The sequence below is a fragment of the Amblyomma americanum genome, chromosome 1 (assembly GCF_052857255.1).
Source record: "Amblyomma americanum isolate KBUSLIRL-KWMA chromosome 1, ASM5285725v1, whole genome shotgun sequence".
Taxonomy (NCBI): Eukaryota; Metazoa; Arthropoda; class Arachnida; order Ixodida; family Ixodidae; genus Amblyomma; species Amblyomma americanum.
The window spans coordinates 546,069,888-546,078,880 of NC_135497.1; positions in this window are offsets into that span (position 1 = coordinate 546,069,888).

Genomic DNA, 8,993 nt, shown 5'->3' on the forward strand with positions numbered 1-8,993 from the left:
GGAAAAAATGCCTGAGGAGGCGCCTTGGTATGACAGAAGACCTTTGTTGCCTGGCGGGACAGATATGTGGGCGTCCACGCGCCCACATCGCCGTTAATACCGGGCCAGACATAGCGCACGGCGAGAAGGCGCTGAATAGCCCGAAAGCCTGGACGACAGAAGTTGTGTAGCAAGTGGAAAATGGTGAGACGTAGTGAAGCGGGAACAAAATGGCGGGAAAGGTCTGCTGAGAGATCGCACCACAAAGGTTCAGGCGAGCACGGATGGGGCACAAGCCGCAGTTGGAGAGAACGGGGGCTCTCGCGAAAAGCTTTAAGCTCGCTGCCATTCTGCTGTGCGAACGAGAATGCGGCCCAGTAGACGGCTAAAGATGGAGTCAACAACAGCTATACGAGAAAGGGCATCAGCGGCGCTGTTATCGGCACCCTTCACGTGCCGGATGTCGGTAGTAAATTGCGAAATGTAAGCGAGATGGCGGAGTTCGCGGAACACTTACTTTGTTGAGTTGGTTCGGAAAATGTACGCCAGTTGGTGTTATCGGTCAGCATGTGAAACTGGCATCCTTCCAGACAATTTCCTAAGTACTGTGCCGCAGCTTAGATGGCTAGTAGCTCGCGGCTGAAGACACTGCTGCGCGTCTCAGCAGAAAGTAGCCTCCAAGAGTAAAAGGACAAAGGCCGCCACTCGAAGTTAACGCAATGCTGTAAGACGGCTCCGACGACCACGCTGAAGGCATCCACCATCAGCCTAGTAGGGGCGTTGCTGCACGCATGGATCAGAAGAACAGCGTTCGCGACAACTTTCTTGGCAGCAGTAAAGGTGGCCTGGGCTCATGATGTGCAGGAAATGGCAGATGACGGGCCAGCAGTTCACCGAATGAGGTCGGTGTGTGGGCGATGCAGCTGTGCGCAGTGCGGTACAAAGCACCGGGAAAATTCACCAGCCCAGGAATTGGCGTAACTGGCGCAGTGTAGTAGGTTGGGATAACCCTTGATGGTCTTGATGTGGGACGAGAGAGGGCGGATACTATGCGGTGATATCTGATGGCCCAAAAACTCGAGCTCAGATAAGCCGAAGACACACTTAGTGACGTTCACGACCAGGCCGTACTGCTGTACGCGTTGGAAGAAGTCACGTAGATGGCGCACGTGGTTTTCAGGCATACAGCTGGCAATGAGGACATCATCGATGTGCGCGAACACAGTTGGGAGGCCCCGCGTAGCCTCAGCGATGAACCGCTGGAACGTGTAAGCCCCGTTGCGGAGCCCAAAAGGCATCCGCACGTAATCTAACAAACCAAAAGGCGCCGTGATGGCGGTCTTAGGAAAGTCGGCGGGCTCCACGGGTACCTGGTAGTACAACTGAACTAGGTCCACTTTGCTAAATATGGCGCAGCCATCTACGCACGATATAAGGTCCTGGATATGAGGCAGCGGATAGCTGCCGTGGACAGTCTTGGCACTCAACGCACGATTGTCCCAGCACGGACGCCAGTCACCGGGATCTCGCTTGGGCACTAGTTGCAGCGGAGAATCCCACGGACTGAACGACGGGCGTATAATGCCACGCTGTCACATGTGGTCTAACTACCGTTTGGATATAGTCAGATGGTCCCCAAACAGGCGGCGTGGTTGAACGGCTGCTGACGGGTCGCGGGTGACGATTCGGTGTGTCACCGTATGCTTAGGCGGCCGAGTGAGGTTTCATGGCTTGGTTAACTCAGAAAAGGGCCTCAGGATTTGCTTGAAGGAACAGCAAGGTATCAGTGTACGGATGCCGATGGGAGCAATGACGGACAGGAGCCCAGAGATCGAGAGACCAGTCAAACCGTCTGTCAGTCGATAACGCCACACGCTGACGTCCAAATCGTATTATGAGAGGAAATCTGATCCTATGACTGTATGGGGGGTGGGGGGGGGGGGTGGACAACGCCAGCGATGACAAGACCTGTCGAAAAGTGCGGCGAAGTGCTAAGTCGAGAGTGAGGGAGCGAAGTTCGTACGCCGCTATGGACGAGGCAATGGAAGCAGAGAGAGACTGCCCCGTTGACTTGGAACGGTCAGCCTTAGTGGGTTAGCCACGCTGATCTCCGCGCCCGTGTCTGTCAGGAACCGGGCGCAAGAGAGCTTATCGGTTCCCATAAAAAGGTGGCCGAGGTGACAAGCGAGATCACACGCCGCCGTTAGTGATCTCGGCGAGCGTTTTTCGACCACGAACACGGACATGTTCACTTCGATGATGATGATGATGATGATAGTGGATTTTTATGGCGCAAGGGCATCTATGGCCAAAGAGCGCATGGCACAAGGTATTTTAGATTTCTCAAGGTGGGGTCAAAGACACATTCCCCAAGCGTTTCGCCCAAAATAAGCCGAGCACCAGACAAGGGGAAAGCTTGTACCCATTGTATCACGGGTGGGTACGTGAGGGCACTGGGGATCGAACCCCGCACCTCCCGAATGCTGGGCGGATGCTCAACCGCATGGCCCCCGCTGCGGTTGCTGCTTACTTCGATGCGTGGTACCGGAATCGCCGGTGATACCAGCAAAAAGACGGAGTGCTGGGGCTACGAGTTTGACGTGCGCGCGAAGGAGAACGGTAGCTGCAACGAGGCGCACGGTTCTTCTGGAGTGGGCGCCGAAGTTTGGTGACTGAGCCGGTGAGATCATCGATGCGGGCTTCCAAGACTCCAAATCGCCGGGCCGACAAGCGGCAAGAGAGTAGTGACGGACGGGGAAGCCACCTGATGAACCAGATCGGCGAGCACAGCCGCCTGTTCGAGGGCGATGTCGCCGGCCACTGCGATGACAAGGCCAATGGTCTCGGGAAGGCGTTGTAGGCAGATATCTCGAAGCAACGCGGCGTGAGTGGGGACTTCGCGCTTATTTAAAAGCGCGTTCCGTCGTCATGATTCTCTCTAGCACCTTGGTCTTGAGGAGTTCATATGGTGTATTTCTCCTGGGTTCGGAGAGAGAGTGCGAGAGCTCTCTGGCGACATCAAGAGGCAGCACGGAGACGAGCTGGTAGTAGCGCGTCGTTTCCGAGGTGCTGTGGCTGAGTTTGAACTGGATCTGGAAAAGACAGACCTGCGTGTTCTGGGGCCAGACAGGTGAAAGCGAAGCCGCAGCGACGCCGGCGCAAGTCCTGTACCGCGGATGGATTTCCCGAATCAGTTATTGTGCTAGTACAGGTCACCACTTGCGGATTTATGCCGCAAGGGCGAATGAACGAGACAGGTGACTCGGTGACTCAGAACAGAACTGCTAGCCGTGGCTTCAGGTTCCACACTCGGGGGCCGTCTATTTTCTTCGTTGTGCGGAAGCGAGTTGGCCGTGCTTTAGGTGCAGCCAAAAGAGGGCGCTACAGGACACTTAGCTCTGTTACCATATAGTTCGGCGCACTCAAAACTTGTCAAGAGGGGGCCTTTACCAAGTCGTGTCCACACAAAATTCATGAAAGCTTTAATGCACAGATAGGCAATCTTATCTCAGCCGGATTTCCCGGTTCGATCATGGTGGCTGTGGCTGAGACACTAATGCAAAAAAATAAAAAAAAAATAAATAAAGGAGAATCGCGACAAAGGGCGGCAAAGGAAGACCGACGGTGATGCTCTATGTGCATAAGGTGTCGCACAACCTGAAGAACGCGGCGGGCAAGTAAAAGAGCCAATGGTGCTTACTGCACCATTCAAACTGGAAAAGCTGCGCCGCCGCATCACCAAACTAGGAACAAAGAAAAGTGATCTTGGCAAAAAGCACGCTAGGCCTTTTGAGGGATGAGAAATCGGTGCCATATTCGAGATACCACTAACTTCTGGTAAGAAGTAGGTAGGCCAGACAGGGCGCAACGTTAAAGATCGCGCACGGGTACATGACCTATCGTTATCGACGGGGGAGGGTTTTAATTTGCCCAAACACTGCCTGAACTACCAGGGCTGCAGACCACTGCTAAGTGAGATCAGAATTCTCGTCAAGAGCCCCAACACTATCGCACTCGAACTGATTGATGCCTATATTATAAAGAAGAATGGGCATGACTGTACCAGAGATTCTTCTGTTGAGCTGTATTACAATGAAATAGCCTTTCTTGATAAGATGCTATAGGATTCGGCCTTGGAGTCGGCCAGAATGTATCATATGCACTGTTTTTGACGGCGCATGCCTGGTTTATTTCCTGTTGCCCTCAAATAATGCCGCGTTCTGTGAATAAAACTAGTTGTCAGTTTAGGCACGTTCTGTGCCCTGTCTGGTGAGTTGGTGTTTTTTCGCGTAACTTTTCCATGTCAGAATAAAAAAAAGCTATCTTTCGGCACCCAATTTGAGCATCAGGAAAAGTTTGCATATGTTATGTTTTGCCCTAGCTGTTGCACTGAGTACGGTACTGTTCATGAAAGTTGTGTTCAGAACCAAGTTCGTATCTCCGCCAGCTCTGGGCCGCTCTAGCACCAGGCTTCCTGTACATAGGCGCGTTGGTGCAACGGTGCCAGTTGTGTTTATTCAAGGACATTTTGAGACTGGAGGTACATTTAGTAATCTTGGCTTGCCAGCGAAGCAGCTGAGCCGTTTTTTTTATTTAGTTCTTCCAACCTACGTTTGTCGAGCTTTCAAGGCTGAAGAAATTGTACCAGTGCAGTTTTCCCATGCGACACTTCTCGTTTGAAGGAGGCAGGGCGATCGCCTAAACCCTTTCCCTTTTGAGGTTACCCTCTGATAGTTGGGCGACTTTCTTCCATTTATCCTTTGTTGTATAGTCTGAAGCACAACGACGTTTGCGAGTTAACTTTAGTGTTTCATAATTCGTAAGCAATGGAATGGTGCACTAGCCCAGAGAGTTATCAGCTTGATATGAAAAATTGTGCTCCTTTCTGAGGAACAGCTATTATTTTTGCGGATTGTTGCAGGAATGAGACCAGCACATGAGGCCAGCACATGAGGCGCATGAGGCCAGCACATGTTTTCGGGCGAAATTGTAGCTTTTTGCATATAGAGTGTTACTGTTCTTTTATTTTTAAAAATCCCTGAACGATTATAATCAGTTGTTTGTCCAGAGGTTATTGTTTTCTTCATCCCTTCCGCAATTTGTTTTACACCAATTAGGTATGTCACTGGTTGCCTCATGATCATTATAGGTAGGAATGAACGAGCAGGTTTTTCATACTTTCTTATGTCAGCTCTTGTATTGTGTTGGCGAACACTGGCAGCGGAATATCGGTTGACAAGTCAGAGCTTGATCCACTCCACACCTACCTCTGAGGTGCTGCCGCCAATTTCTAAGGGCCTTGATGAGGGTTGTGCAAACAACTGAGGAAAACAAAGGAAAATCCTGTTTTGCGAAAGGGTGTGCTGTAAGCAAAGAGAGCCTCACGAAAGGAGGCGCTTGACCCAGTACAGATCAATGCTGTGATTGCTAAGCACTCTCCTGACATCTGACAACAACGACAGCACACTTTTATTATTGACCTTCGCTTAAAGGGACACTGAGAACAGCCGCAGTAATATATTGTTCTCAGAAAAATTATTTCTATGGCTCTTTCTCGCTATATTGACGTTGGCCCGACGAAAAAGATGCATTTATCATCCCCAAGAAATTGGGCTTCAAAATCTTCTAGCCAGTCGAATCGAAGTCAAGACGTCGTACCGAAAAGAACGCGTTAAAATCATTGTGAAGTGAATGGCGGTACACCATGACCTCTGCTATCCACCATGCAATTTACGTAAGAGGTGGCCTTTGCTTGCGACTCTTGAATTTCGTGTATTGTTTTTTTTTCTAGCTTATAAAAGCTCCGCTTCCGCTGAGAATAGTCTTTGTGATTAAAATCGGGAAGCGTATCAATGCAGGCCAATTTCCATTTATCCTCAGTTTCCCTTTAAAGAGGGACGTGTGTTCCAAGTCACGGAAAACGGCCAAAAAATACCTTTTTTAGAACGTTAAATAAGCGTCCATCTTGTTTGTATGTTGTCTCGAAGTTTAATTGCTGAAATATTCCGGAAAGTACTCGAAAAAGAAATTGTTCTTTGAACAGTCCCGACACGCTGCTTATTGAGGAAACGCTCGAAAAATCGGCGTTTTTCTGGTTTTCTACTAGACACCCGCCTAGTGAAGCAGATTTCCTTCACAAATGCTTTATCTATTTTGACCGCGTTTGCTTCATTGCCCTCACAAAACTCCAATAAATGCGAAGACGACCTTGCTTTTTTCTTTTGATAGATTGTAGCTTGCAGATTGTAAATTGATGTAACGTATCTTTTACAATCTGGTGTTATCTAGGCCAACTGGTTTGTAGAAAATGACAAAAAATTGTCTCATTTCAAAAAATCTAAGAATGTTATCACACGGACCAATCATTCATAAATGCGGCGACTGTTAAACAACTCTTCTGCTACATTTTGTCATGTCTGCATTTTTTTCTAGGAGTTGAGAAAATCCTTGTCGAAAAAATGTTCTTCGGATACAACGCTATAATTTTTCGCACTTCCGGTGCCAAAGAATTTTGTAGAAATGCTAAAAAATAAGAGCTCAAAATACGTCTTCTCTTAAGCCAAGAATTTAGTGCCATTATAGTGGCTCTCAAAAATATCTCAATGTGTTGCCTGGATTTGAAAATTGTTTATGTATTAAAAAAAATGGCAGGGGCACTTCTGCTGTGGGCAGGTTGTGATGACGCCAGAAGGTCACGGGACCTAGGTAGCCCACCTGCCTTCTACGTTGCGTCTCTGGGGATCTTTCGTGAATTTTTCGCTCACGGCTCACGACGCCGACAATGCCGGCGACGACGACGACTCCGAATTTTTTTGCGGCACGGCCTTCTTAACGCTGTCGCGCTAGAACATTAGACAACTTCATTAAGTAGCTTTCACCTCAGTTGGCTCCAAAATATGGAAACTGGAAAGCCTGATACACAGGGATAAATTAAGGAGTGCACTTGGTTGTCTGTCTTTTTCTCCTTGCATTTCAAGTGCAACTATGAATAGCAGTGACCTATCTTCAGAATGGTCGTTGCATATTACATGCCGCCATTATTTATTGCGGCGCTCTTTCCTTTTAAGAACAGGTGCTTAAACGCTTGAATGAGGTTGTGAGTACGAAGATGCTTTCACATCTTTATATATGCAGGAGTGCAATTGTAAAGAGCACTCTTTTTAACCCTTTCTTTCCCAGCGGCCACATATATGGCCGGAAAATATCAGCAGAATACTGATCGTAGGAAAAAAGTGAAGTTGATTTAGCGCAAAATATTGCTGCCGGGGCTACGCTGGTGTGAAGCAATATCTTTTCTTGTTATTCCACAGTTCCAGTTCTCCTGTATCTGGCTAATCTGGCTATGCAATAAAGTAATCTGGCCATTATTTGCATCAGCAGGAATAACCGGAGGAATTGTTGGACTTAAAGCAGAAGGGATAGCCCTGACCAGAAGAGAGGCTGAAATTTTAGGCCCAGAAACCTGCACTTCCCGGGGTTTGGGGGTGTTTGAGACCTCGATATATATAGTAATAGCGCAAAAACACTTGCAAAGAAAAAACGCATCAAGAAGTCTGGTGTCCCTATTCCTTTAACATACTGCCCCTTACAGCGGACAAACAACAACATAAGTGCTTTTTCTAATATGGGTTTATGGTGGCTTAACGTCCCAAAGCGACTCAGGCTATGAGGGACGCCGTAGTGAACAACTGCGGAAATTTAAACCACCTGGAGTTCTTTAACATTCACTGCCTTTGCACAATGTACGGGCCTCTAGAATTTCGCCTCCATCGAAATTCAGCCACTGCGGTCGGGGTCGAAGCTATGTCTTTCGGGTCAGCAGCCGAGCGCCATAACCACTGAGCCACCGTGGCGGCTGTAGAGGTTTTCCTTAATATGTCATGCATATATAATGCTTTTCATGATGCATTTCATGATGCATTTATGGTTATTTTTTGATTCATGCATGACGACTTGAGTTTGTGATGCCATCCTGATTAAAACTGGTCACAGATATTCTGATTAAATCATGATGCGTTTCTTACTCTAGAGATTCTCTTTAATTTGTGATGCATTTCATTATGTTTTCTGCTTACGTCTTGATGCACACACACTATACTTATTATGTGTTTATGATTGAAACGTGATGAACCTAATGTACTGAAATAACAAGGCAACAGTGCTCTGATCCGCTCAGGAAGGGGCGCTCTAGCATCTAACCCTCTTGAGACATCGTGTTTCTGTTCCTCTACTGTTTTTCAGCTGTATGACCCTAGTGTTAAGCTTTCCACAGATATACGCTGAAACAAAATAAAGACCTGTTACACTATTTATCTAAGCCTTTCTTTGTGCTCACTCTGCACAAACACTGAAAACATTCATAATACAAAGGACGACAGTCCATGGTATAGAGAGGGTGGTCAGACGGTTTCGACAACAGGACTTGTCTCCGTCTGGGCAAAGCGTCCATCATTGGCTGTGTTTAAATAGGTTGTTCAATTCGTGGAGGAAGGCGCAATGATGGGGAAGAGGCGTGAAGTGGAAAGGGTGTTAGGATGGGTTGGGTGAATTTCGCCCGTGCATGATCTAAACAGGGTGAAACTGCTAACCTGCAAGACTAAAAAGAAATGCCAGCTCAGCTCAAAGAATCAGGGTGTGTGGAGCGGGAGATATAGCGAACTTGGGGTTTCAAGGCTCTGTCTAGCTGCCACAGGTGGCTGTGTTAGCCTGAATAACTCGGATAAGAAAATTAGCAGCATTGCGGAACTAAATACCGGAAGGCAGAAAAAAAAGGAAATTGAAGGAAAGTGCAAATGGGGGCGAGTTCAAATGAAGCCTGAAAATAAGGAAGAAGGGGAAAGGATTTCAGAAGCGAAGGTTTCCTGAAAAATAATAGCAATAGGAGCAGTGCATAAGGTAAGTATGCATTAAACAGAGAGAGAGAGAGAGAGAGAGAGGGCAAATAAAGGGAAAAGATACGATTGAGCGGTATAGGACCAGTCGGAGCGGAGGGGTATAGGTGAAAGAAACGATAA